Here is an 18,104-nt window from a genome sequence, read left to right as displayed (position 1 = left end):
AAACAGAAATTATCTGAAGAAAATAGATTTGATGAAATTGAAAAAGCATATAACTCCTTACAAAATGGGTATGGACTTTTAATATATTTAATATGCATTAGTCATCCTACCATCTAGGGGAGGGGGTGGGGGTAAGGAGGGGAAAAATTGGAACAAAAAGTTTGGCAATTGTCAATGCTGTAAAATTACCCATGCATATAACTTGTAAATAAAAAGCTATTAAAAAAAAATGGGTATGAAAAAGAAACCAATTTGTTGAAGAATAGCATTTGCAAAATGGAAAAAAAATGCAATGAACAAAACACCTTATTTAAAAGTTTAATTGGCCAAATGCAAAAAGAATAGAAAAACTAACTGAAGAAAATAATTCACTAAAAATTAGAATTGAATAAATGGAAGTGAATGACTCAATCAGAATTCAATCAAACAAAACCCCCCAAATGGAAAAAAATAGATTGAAAAACAATTCACCCGGAAAATAGATAATCTAAGAATTATTGGACTTCCTGAAAACCATGGTGAAATACAAGAACCTAGACATAATTTTTCAGGAAATAATCAAGGAAAACTGTCTTGCTCTCTTAGAATCAGAGAGTAAAATAGCCATTGAAAGAACTCACCAATCATTTCCTAAAAGAGACCCCAAAATGAAAACTCCAAAGAACATCATAGATAAATTCCAGAACTATAAAATTAAGGAGAAAATGTCATAAACAGAAAGAAACAATTCAAATGTTGAGAAGCCACAATCAGGATTAGCCAGAATTTAGGAGCTTCCACTTTACAGGATTGAAGAGCATGGAATCTGATATTCTGAAAAGCAAAGGAACTTGGATTGCAGCCAAGAATCAAGTATCCAGCAAAATTGAGCATTATTTTTTTCCAGGGGAAAAGATGGACATTCAGTGAAACAGGTGAATTTCACATATTTTTGATGAAAAAAAACTTTTTTAAAAGTTAAAAAGCTTATATCCCTATATGGAAAGATATGTTTAATTCTTGTGATTTGTATCTCTGTTATGGGTATACTTAGAAGGTACAGATATGGTTTAAATTTTTTTGTGATATATAAAAAAGAAACTAGAGGACAGTTGATTCTACTGTAAGAAGAGGAAAATGGAGTTTAAATGGGATAAATACATCTCACGAAGGGGCAAAAAAAGACATATTGCAATTGAGGGAAAGAAGGGAGGAGGATGAGCACTGTGTGAATCTTATTCTCATCAGATTTGGCTCAAAAAGAGAAAATATCAAGACATATTTAGCTTCACAGAGAAGCTTGTCTCACCTTATAGGAAAGTAGAAGGGGAAAAGGGAAAGGAAAGGGGAGAATAGAAGTAGAAGGGGAAAGGTTTAAGATAGGGAGAGGGGCTGTAAAAAGGAAAAGCTGTTTGAGGGAGGGGTGGTCAGAAGCAAAATACTGGGGAGGAGGGAAAGGGGGAAAGAGAAGAGAAAAATATAACTGGGGGAAAACAAGATGGGAAAAAATACAGTTAGTAATTTTAACTGAATGTGAATGGGATGAACTCTCCCATAAAATGGAAGCAGATAGCAGATAGTATTAAAAGCCAGACTCTTACAATTTGTTTACAAGACACATATTTAAAGCTGAGTAAAAGGCTGGAACAGAATCTTTTATGCTAAAGAGATAAGGAAGGAAACTACATCTTGCTAAAGTGTACCATAGATAATGAAGTAAAATCAATACTAGATGTATGCATCAAGTGGTATAGCATCCAAATTCCTAGAAGAGAAGTTAAGGGAGCTGCAAGAATTAGAGAATAAAACTATACTAGTAGGGAATCTCAATCTCTCTCTCAGAATAAGCTAAATTGAACCATAAAATAAATAAGAAAGAAGCTAAGGAAGTAAATAGAATTAGAGAATAAAACTATACTAGTAGGGAATCTCAATCTCTCTCTCAGAATAAGCTAAATTGAACCATAAAATAAATAAGAAAGAAGCTAAGGAGGTAAATAGAATTCTAGAAAATTTAGGAATGAAAGACCTTTGGAGAAAATTGAATGGAGACAGAAAGGAATATACATTTTTCTTAGTGGTACATGGAACCTCCATAAAAACTGACCATATATCAGGGCATAAAAACCTCAAAATCAAATGCAGAAAAGCAGAAATAGTAAAATGATTTTTTTCCCCCAGACCATGATGCAATAAAAATTACATGCAATAAAAGGTCAGGGGAAAACAGACCAAATATTAATTGGAAACTAATCCTAAAGAATAAGTGGGTGAAACAACAAGTCATAGACACAATTGATAATTTCATCCAAGAGAATTACAACAATGAGAAAACATACCAAAATTTGTGGGATGCAGCCAAAGAAATTATTAGGGGAAGTTTTATGTTTTAGATGGTTACTTGCATAAAATAGAGAAAGAAAAGATCAATGAATTGGGTGTACAACTAAAAAAGCTAGAAGAAAAAACATTCAAAACCCCCAATTAAATAACAAATTTGAAATTCTGAAAAGGGGAGATTAATAAAATTGAAAGTAAGAAAACTATTGAATTAATAAAAACTAAGAGTTGTTTTATGAAAAAAATAAATAAACCTTTAATTAATTTGATTAGAAAAAGGAAAAAAGAAAAATTGCTAGTATCAAAAAGGGAGAACTTTGAATGAAGAGGAAATTAGAGCAATAATTAGGAATTATTTTGCCCAACTGTATGTGAATAAATCTGATAATCTAAGTGAAATGGAGGAATACCTATAAAAACATGAATTGCTCAGATTAACAGAAGAGGAAATAAATTATTTAAACAGTCCCATTTTAGAAAAAAGAAATAGAATAAGCTATTAACTATGAAAAAAAAAATCTCCAGAGCAGATGAATTTATATGTGAATTCTACCAAACATTTAAAGAACAATTAATTCCAATACTTTGCAAAGTATTTGAAAAAATATGGAAAGGAGTCTTACCAAATTCCTTTCATGACAAATATGGTGCCGATACAGAAACCAGGTAGGATCAAAACAGAGAAAGAAATAGACCAATTTCCCTAAAGAATATTGATGCAAAAAAACCTTAAATAAAATATTGGCAAAGAGATTACAGCAAGTCATCCCCAGGATAATACCCCATGACCAAGTAGGATTTATACCAGGAATGCAAAGCTGGTTCAACATTAGGAAAATTTTTAGCATAATTGACTATATCAATAACCAAACTAACAAAAATCATATGATTATTTCAACAGATGCAGAAAAAGCATTTAACAAAATCCAATACCCATTCCTATTAAAAACACTAGAGAGTATAGGAATAAATGGAATTTTCCTTAAAATGATCAGTACCATCTTTTTAAAACCATCAGCAAGCATTCTATGTAATAGGGATAAACTAGAACCATTCCCAGATCAGGGGAGAAACAAGGCCGCTTACTATCACCATTCCTATTCAATATTGTATTAGAAATGTTAACTTTGGCAATAAGAGAAGAAAAAGATTAAAGTAGGTAATGAGAAAAACAAAAAATCACTCTTTGAAGATGATATGATATTATACTTAGAGAATCAACTAAAAAAACTAATTGAAATAATCACATGTTAAGATCGTGTATTTTTAAATCAACAGGAGTCAGGAATTCAGGTTAGGGGAAAATCGTCAGTCTTTATTCTCAGTGAAGAAGGATTGGAGGTGGAAGAGAATCGGCAATAGCAATGTGTGCAGCTGAGTCAAGAAGCTAGCTCGACCAGCAGCCACACAACCAGCAGCTCGGAGTCTCGAACCCAGCCCAATCTCTCCCCACTTGTCTTCCTCCCTCTCTCTCTGCCTCCACCCACCAAAATCGTCATTTCCTATACAACACATCAGGACTTGCAAGGAGAGTGGGCAGGGACCATTCTTTATCCAATCATGTATATTAATAGAGTATAGCCCAATTACTATCTAGCCTCATGTACTTGGGACCTCAGTGCATCAGCTCAAACCTCAGCCCATTACAATCACAACTTCAGCAAAGTTGTAGGATAAAATAAATCCCTATAAATCATCAACATTTTTATATATTACCAACAAAGTCCAGCACCAAGATATTCAAAGAGAAATTCTATTTAAAATAACTGTGGACAGTATAAAATATTTGGGTTTCTATCTGCCAAGATAAAGTCAGGAACTATATGAACACAAATACAAAACACTTCCCACACAAATAAAGTCAGATCTAAATCAATGGGAAAAATATCAAGTGCTCATGGGTAGGCCAAGCTAATATAATAAAAAACAATACTACCTAAATTAATTTATTTATTCAGTGTTATACCAATCAAACTCCCAAGAAATTATTTTGTAAAGCTAGAAAAAATCATAAAGGTCATCTGGAAAAACAAAAAGTCAAGAATTTCAAGGGAATTAATGAAAAAAATGCAAATGAAGGTGACTTAACTGTACTAGATCTAAAACAAAGCAGTTATCCAAATCATTTGGTACTGGCTAAGAAATGGAGTAGTCAATCAGGAAATAAGTTAGGTTTATAGGCCAAAATAGTGACTATAATAATCTAGTGTTTGACACACTCAAAGACCCCAGATTTGGGGATAAGAACTCATTATTTGACAAAAACTGCTGGCAAAATTGGAAATTAATATAGCAGAAAGTAGGCATTGACTCGCACCTAACATCATATACCAAAATAAAGTCGAAATGGGTTCATGATTTATACACAGATATTATAAGCAACTTAAAAGAACAAAGAATAGTTTACCTTTCAGATCTTGGGAGAAAGAAGGAATTTGTGGGCAAAGAAAAACTGGAGTACATTACTGAACACAAAATAGATCATTTTGGTTATATTAAGTTAAAAAGTTTTTATACAAACAAAGCTCATGTAGACAAGATTAGAAGGGAAGCCACAAACTGAAAAAAATTTACATTCAAGGATTCTGATAAAAGCCTCATTTCTAAAATATATAGAGAATTGACTCAAAAAGTTCAAGCCTTTTCAACTGATAAATGGTCAGACAATTATCAAATGAAGAAATTGATAAACCATTTCTAGTCACATGAAAAGGTGCTCTAAATCACTATTGATCAGAGAAATGCAAATTAAGACAACTGTGAAATAGTACTGCACACCTCTCAGATTTGCTAAAATGACAGGAAAAGATAATGAATGTTGGAAGGGATGTGGGAAAACTGGAACACTGATAATTGTTGGTAGAATTGTGAACAAATCCAATTATTATGGAGACCAATTTGGAACTATGTCCAAAGGGCTATCAAAATGCATACCCTTCGATCCAACAGTGTTTCTACTGGACTTGTATCCAAAAGAGATCATAAAAGAGGAAAAGGGTCCCACATGTACAAAAATGTTTGTGGCAGTCCTTTTTGTAGAGATAATAATCTGGAAACTAGTGGATGCCCATCAGAGAATGGCTGAATAAATTATGGTATATGAATGTTATAGAATATTATTGTTCTATAAGAAATGCTCAACAAGATGATTATAGGGAAGCTTGTAGAGACTTACATGAATTGATGCTAAGTGAAATGAGTAGAACCAGAAGATCATTGTACACAATAACAAGAATACATTGTTGGAATCTTTACAAACTGTTAAGCCATTAGAGTTGATAGAGACAATAATTATCTAATTTAGCATGGTTCAATATGATTGATTTGATCTTAGAAGGAGATATTTTGGGCCAGAATTTGAAACAAGGTACTAAGTACAACTGATAGAAACAATGCTTGTATTCACACCTTTAGAGAGCTCATAGAAGCAAGAAATATTTAAGTACTCATTGGAGTTAACATGTTTGGGAGATTTCAGGGTTTAGAAAGAGATACCTGAATTTATACCTCCCTTAATCCTGCCTCCAGAAGGCGGAGTCAGCCTTTTACACTCAGCATAAATAGAGCTTCATTGAGCCACTCGACAGACTTACTTCGGAACATTGACTGGGGTCGGAGAGGAACACTCTGGGAGGAAGCCCACAAGCCCTCTCTCAAAGACAAGAGAGAGAGTCATTGCATCTTCCACTTTGGTGCTGGCTGGAGGCTGAAGAAAGCAGAAGCAGAAGCCAAGGACAAAGCTGCAAAAACTCTTGGAACCAAGCAGAGATATAGACCTCTGAGCCAACTGGGCTATACTGAAGGACACAATAAAAGATCTGAACTTTTATCAGCTGGCTGCGATTTTGGGTGATTTTTACTTGTAAATGAAACTTAGGCTGCTTCCAGAAAACCTCCCCAAGAAACCCTCTCTCCCAGAGAGAACCATCTTATTATATTATATTTAAAGAAGAAAAAACACCAACAATACACAAAAATCAATTCTGATGGACATGGCCCTTTTCAATAATGAGATGATTAAGGCCAGTTCCAATGATCTTGTGATAAAGAGAGTCATCTACACCCAGAGAGAGGATTGTGGGAACAGTGTGGATCACAACATAGTGATTTTTGTTCACTCTTTTTGTTGATGTTTGCTTGCATTTTGTTTTTCTTTCTCATATTTTTTCCCTTTTTGATATTATTTTTCTTGTGCAACATGATAATTGTATAAATATGTATACATCTATTGGATTTAACACATATTAGAAAACTTGCCATCTAAGAGACGGGTTAGTGGGAAGGGAGGGAATTTGGAACACAAGGTTTTGCAAATGCTAATGTTGAAAAATTATCCATGCATATGTTTTGAAAACAAAAGGCTTTAATAAAAAAAAATAATAACAAAAAAAATTAAATTGCTTTTTAAGGCATTCTTCTTATTAGCCTTTTGAATTTCCTTTTTTACCACTCTCAATTCTCTTCCCATTTTTCTGCCATCACTCTTGATTTTCAAAAACCCTTTTGAGCTTTTTATGGCCCAAGACCAATTCTTGTTTTATTTGAAGCCTTTGGATGTAAAAGTTTTAACTTTGTTACTTTTTTAGTATGTGTTTTGATCTTCCTTGTTACCATAGTAGTTTTCTACGGTCAGAATCTTTTTCTGTTGTCTGCTCATTTTCCATCCCATTACTTGGCTTTTAACTCATTGTTAAAATAGAGCTGTGTTTCCAGGGTGGAGGGTGCATTATCCCAAGCTTCGGTAGTTTTGTGCAGCAGTTTTCAGAGATCCTTCTAGGGATCTCTGACAAGCTCTGACAAGCACTCTTTTCTGCCCTGGAACTGTTAGGAGTGTCCCTGCCCCATTGTAGCTGTAAATTCTAGTGGGGTAAAGCAACAGTCCTTCCTCAGGGATAGTAAAGAGACTTCCTGTGAGTTGAGGCTTCTGAAAACTGCCCATACCCACTTCTGGTTTGCTCACCCTACTGATAAATCTTTCCTGCTGACCTTCCAAATTGTCTTTGGTATCTCTGGACTGAGAAAGAAATTGTCAGTCTTTACTGCCACTGATTCAGATGCCTCAAGGCTTGTTACTGCTTTGCTGATGCCCAGGCCAGGGCCCTGGTAGGACCATATGCTCAACTTCCACACTGATACACTGATCTTTCCCACTGACCTTAGTTGTCTTTGAATTAAAAAAAAATTTCCACTCTGTCTTTTTGTGAATTTTGATGTCCTAAAATTTGATTAGAGTCATTATTTAAAGGAGTTTGAAGGGATCTGAGGGAGAGTTTGGTGAGTCCCCTCTATTTTGCTGTTCTGGCTCCACTTCCTGATACATGCATTTTTAACAGTATCTTAATGTCAAATAGTAAAATATTGATTTATCATAAACATCTTATTAGGAGAGATGTATTTTATTTAAAATAAAAAAATAAATTCAATTACACCTGGATCTATTTCCTAAATAGTATCATGCAGGAATTCAAATCATAATTTTAATTTTTTACTATTACATTTTTCACAAGGGCCATTTATCCCAAGCATTTCACATTTTGATCCCTACTAGTTTCAGCCAATCTACTTGCCAAAGATTTAAAAAGTGGCAGTCTGATATTAATTTCTAATGTATTCCAATTACCCCAATGAGGAAGCACACTTAATGACATATTCTATTAGTCCAAATCTGGTTCTACAATTACTGATGGCAGTATCCAAAGTCTCAGAAAGAACTGATTGCTTATAAATGTACTCCTAGCTCTACAATTTTTCTCTACTTACTTTCAAACTAAGTTGTAACTGTTATTACTGTAATTTCCATAAAACAAATACATAAAGTTTCTATTGTAACAAAGCAAAAATTTCCCTCAAACCTTGCTGTCTGTTTTATACTTTCTCCTGAGGTATGAAAACCCCTATCTTTCTTCACATTCTTTCCTTAAACTTTATTTTCTTTACTCCCTAAATTTTCCTTATTTCAGTACTATTTCAGACTATTATTCTTTTGTCTTCATTTAATTTCTTCTCTATAATTTTAGTATTGTTTAGTATTGTTATTTTAGTATTTTTTTATTTAGCATTAAATAGTAATTAGTATCTTTATTTATTATTAAAATTATTAATTAATAATTTTTATATTGTTAAACAAGACCAATGATAAAAACTTTCACTGTAGTTATGATTTTAAAAAAACCTATTGAATCATTGCTAATTCTATTATTTCTTTTAAAAATGTAAGCACAGGGGCAGCTAGGTGGTGCAGTGGATAGAGCGCACCAGCTTTAAAGTCAGGAGGACCTGAGTTCAAATCTGGTTTCAGAGACCTAACACTTCCTAGCTGTGTGATCCCGGGCAAATCACTTAATCCCAATTGCCTCAGCAAATTAAAAAAAAAATAATGTAAGCATCAAAAATCCTATAAGATGCTTTGGCAATTAAAAAAACCTTGAACACCTTGCAAAAACATCATCTGTTCAAATAACAGTTTTGTTATATTATCCACAAAAGTAACACTAAGCATTTATCCAAATAAGTCTCACTTATTTTTCAAGTTGCTTTCTAAAATAAGCTCTTTTTCTGGGAAAGAAGCAATATAGTTCTCAAAAATTCAAATACACAATCTATTATAAAAATGAGTAGGAATCTCATAATCTACAGTAAAATTTCTAAGTTCAAAACATACTCATTCAGAAGTTCCTTTTAAATTTTTTTCCACTTGCTTTTAATTTGTGAAATTTTCAATATCTAATTAGATTTTTCTAATAAATCTTGTTTACCTAATTAATACAAACATTTATCTTTTTTCCATGAACCACGAAACAGTTAATATTTAAAATATGAGCTGCAATCTGGATTTTTTAAATTTGGAAACTTAACTGTTATTCCTTACAATCTTCTCTCTAATCAGAAAAACTACCTTCTTTGTCCATAAAACAATAAATAATCTTACAGGGAATGGGGATGCTTTTATTTCTCTTAAAATAAGTTCTAAAGACTGCTAACCCCAAAACTCACTAGAATATTTAAGCATTTGTAAAAGACCTTTACTACTACAATTCAGAGAGTCACATAGAGAACTTAGATTTTAGTCACAAATTCTAGTTCACATATACTTAAGTGTAATATAATGATGTAATCACTCTAGTTGGCCTATACTTAGTGTGATGTAATGATGGAGGACTAAGATATTTAAGGACTGAAAGAACTGGAAAGGAAGGATACTGCTTGTAATTCAATGTCTACCTTTTTGTAGTTGTGAACGGGTAATTTTCAATATCTAAAGGCCAGAAAACAGTTGTAGTCTGGTGCATGCTCAGCTCATAACCTTTCACCTCTCTAGCCTATGTCAAAAGGTGTTCAATGGAGATAAATCTGTTAAGGCTGCCTGTGAAGGACAGACCAGGCTTTTATGACTCCCTTTATATATAACCAATCTACTTCCAAATTCAAAATTGCACCTATTAATACATCATAAGTCACACAATACTCACCCTTTTTTCCTGGAGAAGATCTGAAACTGTTGTGAATAGGAAGAGAGCCAATCCACCACCACAAATTTCCCCAACAGAAAGTTCCCTCTCCCCTTTTTGTGGAAATTTTGCCAACTCAGACCCAAAAGAAGGGGAGGGGAAGAATTCTGAGGAAGGTTAGTTGAATATTAAATTTAACAAAAGGGTAAATAAACTGAGGCCATTTTCTGAGTAAAATAACATTTATTAAAAGGGACATGTTGCCTGCCAATAAATAGGACAATGACTTGCCTCCATTTATGCCAAAGACTCTAAGCAGATGGACAGCTTCTCTTTTATAGGTTTTGGGGAGTACAGTTCAAAGAACAACAGAGTAGGCAACATGGACAACACGATTGGTTACAAAGCTAAGGCACAAGAAACAAAACAATTGGAAATATGGTAATGGGAGCTAGCAATGACCCCTCTTCTCATGAATCTTAACAAGTGTTCATTATTTGAATGCATGATTTATGTGATCTACTTTTTGGGAATGTGATGCCAGGAGGCAGCTTGGTTCAATAGAAAGACCATATGCTCTGGAGTGAGAAGATCTAGGTTTAAAACCCACCTGTTTACTACCTGTTTAGCTTTGGGAAAGTCCCATTCCCTTTCACCTAGTAAAACATCAAATAAATGTTTATTGATATGAAATAATCAAGATTGATTCTGTATCTTCTTTTAAATTGACTCTATTTATAATTACTTGATTTTTGTCCTGTAGCTGTGTTGGTCCTATAATTGCTTAAATCATAGTTTTCTGTCTTTGATCATAGTCCAGAATTCAGCTGACCTGTAATGGGTTAAATTCAGAAATCTAATTTTTCTTTCTAATTGCTGATTTATTCCTACCTCATGGAATTTTGCTAATCTTGGAGGATGCATGGACAACACGGAATCTGGCCTAATATCCAAGCCATCCTTCAAAGATGTTTGGTTTGTTATTCAAAAAGTCGAGCCATTATCTTTTGACCTTATATCTGGACTCAAACAATGATCACTTCTTAGTCTAGGGGATGAAGAATGGGAGAAAAGAAAAAGAGAATCATTGCTACCAAACTTCCAACCAATCATATTGTTCCCTGTGCCTCAGTTATGTAATCAGTCATATCCTCAATCCCATGGTAAGTAAAACCACTTACTTACCCAGTTCAATTCTTTGTTCTGTATTCCTCCAAATCTATAAAACTGTCCCCCTCATTTGGAGTCTTAGGTTACTGAAGAAACTGAGATCCTATTTATCTGTAGATTTTGCTTTGCCAATAAATTGATTTCACTTGGAACTTTGTGCCTCAATTTATCTTATTTCAAGTATTACAGACACATTTTTGCCTGGAATTCAAAACCTTAAACAATGAATGAATGCTATGCAGCAGCCAAATTACTGCTATTCTTACATCAACATCTTTGCATTCTCTGAACTTCAAATGCTCAAATTCCTTTAATGCCAACTGAATTGTAATATCTCTGAAGCTGTCCTCATCTTTCACCTCCCTCTGGTTAATGACAACTTTCAAATTTTACTCAAGGAATTGTAAATTTGGAAGAGAAGATGAGGTGGTGATATAATGAAAGTAACATGACAGACAACTAGTGTTTCACTAATAGCTTCACTACCAAAGCTTTTGAGCAAAGTTTTAGAGCACAATTCTACCTATGTCATTTGCTCAAAAAGCAAATAATTTTATCAACTATGTAGAGGATAATTAGAAAGGGATGAATTGGAGCTGGAAAACATAAGAGGATATTACATTAGTCCATGTCAGTGGAAAAGAGAATATGGAGGCAAGACATACTGGGGACACAATGTTAGCAAAACTTGGCAAGTTATTGGATATGGAGTATGAGAGAAAGGAAAGAGTTGAGCATGACTGAGTTTAACAACTTAATTGGATTGGAATTTCCTTATTAGAAGTGCAAGATTTCTGATAGGGAGAAGTTTCATGGGAAAGGTGATACATTCTGTTTAAACTTTTGAGTTTAAGATGCTGATGAAATGCTCAAGTAAAGCTGTCCAGCAGGTGAGTACTGTTGTGGTGATGATGTGAAATTTAACGAATGCAGGTGATGTGGGAGTTATTTATGTAGAAATGACAATTGAACTCATAGAATCAGATGAAATCACCAAGGGAAGAAACCCCTGGGTCACTCTTGAGCTGTTTAGAGGGTCAGGTAGGAGAGAGCAATCAACTCTTGAAGAATGCTATTTCAATAATGTCAAAATTGTGAGATCCAGGACAAAATCTTTTAAAAAGTCCCTGCAGACCTCTGCTGGACAATCCATACTTCTCTCCCAAAGAAAACAGCTGATAAACCTTTAATGATAATGATAATTTTATGATCATTTTGTAAGTGGAAGAAGCCAAAAAGAGAATTCCTGACATTTTTTAACATGGAAAACAGGTTAAGAATTTAGGAACAAGTGATCACCCCATTATGGAGTGATAGATAAGAAAAGGAAAATTAAACATAATTTGACATGCACCCTACATTTTGGAAAGGAATATTTCAAAGGGTACAGAGAAAGGACCAGTAGGGTCCAATGGCCTACTTATTTTGCAGGGAAAGAGTTCAAAATTGTGTTAATTATTAAAAATTCATCTTCTTTTACTTATAGATCCCACTATTAAGATTGATGCTGGGGGAAAAAAGGCCTCTAAGTAACAAAGTAATTATTGCACCATACTATGGTAACAAGGCATTAGAAACAAAATGGCTGAACAAAATTGTTGTAATGTGAATGTAATACAATATTATTGTGCAGTAAGAAATAATAATATGAAGAATTCAGAGAAACTTGAAATTTTGTATGAAATGATAGTTTAAGATTGAAAAATGAAAGAAAGGGCAATCAATACCTAGTGATAATAACACTAAAATGAAGTAAAATTCTGATGAATTATAATGGTAATAATCTTGGTCCTGGAAAAGATGAAAAGAAAAGCTTGCTCCTCTCAGAAAATGTATTCATCATACATTATCAGACATGGTTGCTGCCTCAGCTTTTCTTTAAATATTTTCCTTGTTAAATGATTCAGTTGGGGATGGGATAGAGAAGGGAAAACTTAAGGGAAAAAATAGTAAAGGAAACAACCATATTGATGAAAATACATTCACAAAAAGAAAATCTAAGAGGGATGGAAAGATCTCAAAAAGTGATATTCTAGATATGGAAGCAAAAATTACATTTATGTAAAAAAGAGAGATGACTAAAGAGACAGATTAGGCTACACAGTAAACTCAGCAACAAATTCAGCTTTCAAAAATGAAAATAAGAACCAGTAACTGGAGTATAAAAAAAAGGAAGATGGCTCTCTAAGTGTTTCATCAAGAGACCTACAGCCCAGAAAAAGGTAAAACTAGTAATAAATCCAACTACCAAAAAAGAAAAAGACGATGACCTATATGCTATGTAGGGGTTCTGGAGAATCCAAAAAAAGATAGATTGGGATTGATAGGATGGTGATAATGGACACTGGGTAAGATGACTAAACTATTCAATTGCTACTTTGTTTTTTTTTCCTTCCTAAAATAATTTTTGTATTTGGATAGATATATTTTAAAGATTATATTTTTTATTGATGTTCGGTTAGTTTTTTAGTTGTGTCTAACTCTTTGTGATTCTGTTTAGGGTATCCTTGGCAAAGATATTAGAGTAGTTTGCCATTCCTTCTCCAGCTCATTTTTTCAGAGGAGGAAACTGAGGTAAGTTTGGTTAAGTTACCTGCCCAGGGAGCAAATCCTAAATTCTTAACCTGTTTTCCATGTTAAAAAATGTCAGGAATTCTCTTTTTGGCTTCTTCCACTTACAAAATGATCATAAAATTATCATTATCATTAAAGGTTTATCAGCTGTTTTCTTTGGGAGAGAAGTATGGATTGTCCTGATTTAAAATCAGGAAGAAGCGTCTTCCTGACTCCACGTCTAGCATTTTATTCATTGTAACATGTAACTGACCTATAGGTTATATATTAGCAAGATACAAAATCAAGGCAAGTGAGATGGTAAGACGATGTTTAACCTTCAATAAATGCACAAACAGGCTAAGATTTATATTAATGAATATTTTATATAAATTTATATATATGTATATATTTATTTATATTTATATAAACAAAATTATATAAAATAAATATTATAATAGTATTTATAGGGTAGTGAAGGAAGTAGCAGGTGTAATTGCTGAGCTGCTGCATCTATGTATAAGTACAGGTACACTTGGGGTCAAAAAGCAAGTTTCACAAATATAGGGTTGAGATGTTACTAGTCAACAGTTCCTACAAATAATATCTAGGAGTTTTAGTGAACTAGAAGATGAACAAGTATCAACAGTGTTACATAATAGTTTATGTATATTTGAGACAAAGTAAAATGACTTACTGACATTAATAAACTTTAACATTTTACAGCTTTTAAAAATTTGATAAGCAATATTTTTTTGCTCTGATCATTTATTCTTAGGATTTGGCATTGATTTCACAAGATTCTAATACTTATGCACCTTCAGGGTAATATCCATTCTTAAAAACCACAAAATTAAAAATTAAACAATTAAAAAAACAACAACAATGAAATGTGAATTGAATGAAATCCAGCACTCAATTAATAAAGAACTAATGCAAGGAAAGTCAGTCCAATATACTTTGATTTGGTCAGTCAAATGTTCTGAGTCAGCCTAATATCAGTAGAAGTATACATTTACATCCATTGCTTTCCAAAATGAAATCACACAAAATTGTTTCCTCCAAAATATTCATTTAAGAGCTTAAAAAAAGTTATTGCTATCCTAATATGCATTAAGAGATTTGAATCTAGAATGTGGGAGGTTATAATTCCACTTTATTTTGTTCTAGTTAGAGCACATCCAGAATACTCCCCTCCTCTCATTTTCTTCTTTTTTGTAAATAGTATTTTTTCCCAATTACATCTAAAGATAGTTTTCAACATTCATTTTATATAAGATTTTAAGTCCCAAATTTCCCTCCTTTCCTTCTCTCTCCAAGACAGCAAACAATCTGATATAGTTATATATGTGCAATCATGTTAAACATATTACCATATAAGTCATGCTGTAAGAGAAAAAAAAAACAAAAGGGAAAGGACATAAAAAAGTGAAAACAGGATGTTTCGATATGCATTTTTAATAGAATAGTATTCCTTTATATTCATATACCACAACTTGTTCAGCCATTCCCCAATTGATGTACATTCCTTCAAATTCTTTGCCATTACAAGAGCTGCTCTAAATATTTTTATACATGTGAATCTTTTTCACAAATCTAATAGTGGTATTACTGGATCAGATCAAAGGTTATCAAATAGTTTGATTGCCTTTTGGTCAGTTCCAAATTGCTTTCTAGAATGACTGGATCAGTTTACAACTCCACCATTGCATTACTGTCTCAATTTTCCCACATTTTCTTTTGCATTTCTCTAATCAATTGTGATTGAGTATTTTTTCATATAACTATAAAAAGCTTTATTGATCAGATAACTGCCTGTATGTATCCTTTGACCATTTATCAATTGGGGAATGACTTATAAATTTAACTCAGTTTTCTATGTTTGAGAAGTGAGATCTTTATCAAAAGTACTTGCTATAAAAAATTGTTTCCCAGCTTTCTGCTTTCTTTCTAATCTTGGTTGCATTTGGTTTTGTTTGTGCAAAATCTTTTTAATTTAATGTAATCAAAATTATCTATTTTGCATTTCATAATGTTCTCCTATTTGATCATATATAAAGCTTTCACTTCTTCATAGATTTGACAAACTATTCCTTGCTCTCCTATTACTATTAATACTATCACCTTTTATGTATAAACCATGTATCTGAACATCTTGTATGTAGATTTGTTCTACTTAACTCCAGGTGGCAGAACCAGGAGCAATAAATAAAAGTTGGAGTCAGATTCAAATTTTATTTAAGAAAAAACATTCTAACAAGAGGGCAGTTCAAAAGTGGTCAGGCACCTTTATTAAGCAGTAGATTCTTGGTCAACAGAGGTCTTTAAGCAGAGTCTAAATAATCACTTATTGGGGATACTGTAGAAGAAGTCTCCTTCAGGTGCCTCTGAGGGCACCTCCTAAATACAGAACCTTCTATAATTCTGAGAGATAACTGATAATCTTTAGGAAAATAGTTTCAATTAAAGTGGGATAGAAAAAAATCACAGATTATTAAGGGAATGTAAGGACAATAGCTATACATCAGGTCTCTGGCAATGAGAGAAATGGCCTAGAGAGTACCATGAAATAAAAGGGTTTTGTTTGTTTGTTTTTTGATGATTAGAAGAGGGTGCTTAGAAAAGTTTCATTCCATTAGAATGTGAGCTTCTTGAGGGCAGAGACCATTTTTGCCTTTCTTGTACTTGGCCCATACAGATGTTTGTTAACTTGTCTTCCATTCACAAAACTTAATTCCACTGATAGAATAATAACATTGAACAGAGAAACACCATAAAAGGAGGTAGCAGTTATCTTGAAAACAAGTATCATATAATAAATCCAGTATGTGTGTGTGTGTGTGTGTGTGTGTGTATAACCATCTATATGTAAGTCTTGCCCTTACGAAAATTAGTGTCCCCTTGGAATTCGAAGTTATTATGCTCAACATTTCCTAGGATTTTGGAGAATTGTTTTCACTAACCATTAGATATAGCCAGATCCTTTAAATTTATTTTTATTTTAAGTAATAGCTTTTTATTTTCAAAATATATACAAAGATAGTTTTCAACATTTACTCTTGCAAAATCTTGTGTTCCAATTTTTTTCTTCCTTCCCTTACCTCTTCCTTAGACAGCAAGTGATCCAATATAGGTTAAACAGGTACAATTTTTCAACACATATTTTCACGATTATCATGCTGCACAAGAAAAATCAAATCAAATAGAAAAAAAAGGAGAAAGAAAACTAAAAGTAAGCAGACAAAAACAAAAAAGGTAAATGTATATGCAATCCCAACAATCTTCTTTCTGGATGCAGATGCCTCTCTCCATCACAAGTTTATTGGAAGTGGCCTGAATCACCTTATTGTTGAAAAGAAACAAGTCTATCAGAATTGATCATCACATAATCTTGTTGCTGTGTACAATAATCTCTTGGTTCTACTCACTTCACTTAGCATCAATTCATGTAAGTCTCTCTAGGCCTTTCTGAAATCATCCTGCTGATCGTTTCTTATAGAAGAATAATATTCCATAACATTCATATACCCTAACTTATTCAGCCATTCTCCAACTGATGGGCATTCACTCACTTTCCAATTCCTTGTCACTAAAAAAAGTTGCCAGATTCTTTTACCCAATCTGGCAACTTTTTGTCAGGATACTTCAGTTTTGCATGTCTTCTCTTTTTACCCAGAAGACATGCAAAACTGAGGTATTATCCTGACTTTAGCTAATGTAGTAGAGCTAAATCTAAAAGAGGCCTGGAAGAAATAGAAATGAGAATAAACTATAGATGAGAAGTTTTCTTGTAAAAATGGACTTTTCTATCCTTATAACAACAGGAATTAATATAATCAAAAATACTAAGGATGGGAAGTGATACAATATCTAGTTAATAGTATCAAATCCATTAAGTGCTACTGGCTTCCCTCAAAGCTGTAAAGTTCTTTGGGGTTTCAACATCTGGTCAGTATCATCACTAAACATTTCCTAAGCAGCAAGTGGCACCTTAAAAAATGAAACCTTAAGAGTAATATTTCTAAAAATGGGCAGTGGATCATGGCAATTCTGTGATTCAGTCCAAAGAAAAATTTATGATAGAGAAGCATACAATCAATCTGGCTGTGTTGCTGTCCTTTCTATTGATCACTAATCAGGTCTTGTTGCAGCTTATCTAATATTTATTAATGTTCTGGGGCAGTTAACGGACAGCGACCTATTTATTATTATTCCTTTATTAGCCAAAGTTACTACCAAGCACAGGGGCCCACCTGAGATTAGGGACTGAAGTTTGTGAGACAAGTCAGGAATACAGTGCTAGCAGCAAGTAGCTCCATGATTGCCTCTATCCTTTGGCATCAGTTTTACTGAGTGTGAAACTGTAAATATGAAACAGCAGCTGCCCTTGCCTCCTCTACAGAATCACAATTTTAGAGTTGGCAATTTAGTTTAAGAGGGCATGTAGCTTAACCAGTACTGCACAAAAATTTCTTCCATAACATAAACTGGCATAGATTTGATTTTTGCTTAAAAGTCTCTGACTTTTTTTTTTTGGCTAAGATGACAGGAAAAAATAATGATTGTTGGAGGGGATGCGGGAAAACTGGGACATTGATGCATTGTTGGTGGAGT

This window comes from Sarcophilus harrisii, chromosome 1, assembly GCF_902635505.1.
Source record: "Sarcophilus harrisii chromosome 1, mSarHar1.11, whole genome shotgun sequence".
Lineage (NCBI taxonomy): Eukaryota > Metazoa > Chordata > Mammalia > Dasyuromorphia > Dasyuridae > Sarcophilus > Sarcophilus harrisii.
The sequence above is the reverse complement of the archived record's forward strand: the minus strand, read 5'-3'. Positions refer to the sequence as shown.